Source organism: Bison bison, unplaced genomic scaffold, assembly GCF_000754665.1.
Source record: "Bison bison bison isolate TAMUID 2011002044 unplaced genomic scaffold, Bison_UMD1.0 scf7180017864066, whole genome shotgun sequence".
Lineage (NCBI taxonomy): Eukaryota > Metazoa > Chordata > Mammalia > Artiodactyla > Bovidae > Bison > Bison bison.
The window spans coordinates 210,309-210,534 of record NW_011494638.1 but is presented as its reverse complement, the minus strand read 5'-3'; the positions used below and the strand labels follow the sequence as shown (position 1 = coordinate 210,534).

The 226-nt window shown below is 38.9% G+C and overlaps 1 protein-coding gene across 1 annotated transcript in view; it reads left to right on the top strand.

The window, feature by feature from the left end:
- GNB5 (guanine nucleotide binding protein (G protein), beta 5) overlaps positions 1 to 226 on the top strand; it is a 25,099-nt gene that overhangs the window by 5,109 nt on the left and 19,764 nt on the right. The gene's annotated exons all lie outside the window — the stretch shown is intronic.

The following is a 226-nucleotide window of genomic DNA, read 5'->3' as shown; positions in this document are numbered from 1 at the left end:
ACATGATATTTTACATGTTTCAATGTCATTCTCCCAAATCTTCCCACCCTCTCCCTCTCCCACACAGTCCATAAGACTGTTCTATACATCAGTGTCTCTTTTGCTGTCTCGTACACAGGGTTATTGCTACCATCTTTCTAAATTCCACATATATGCATTAGTATACTATATTGGTGTTTTTCCTTCTGGCTTACTTCACTCTGTATAATAGGCTCCAGTTTCATCC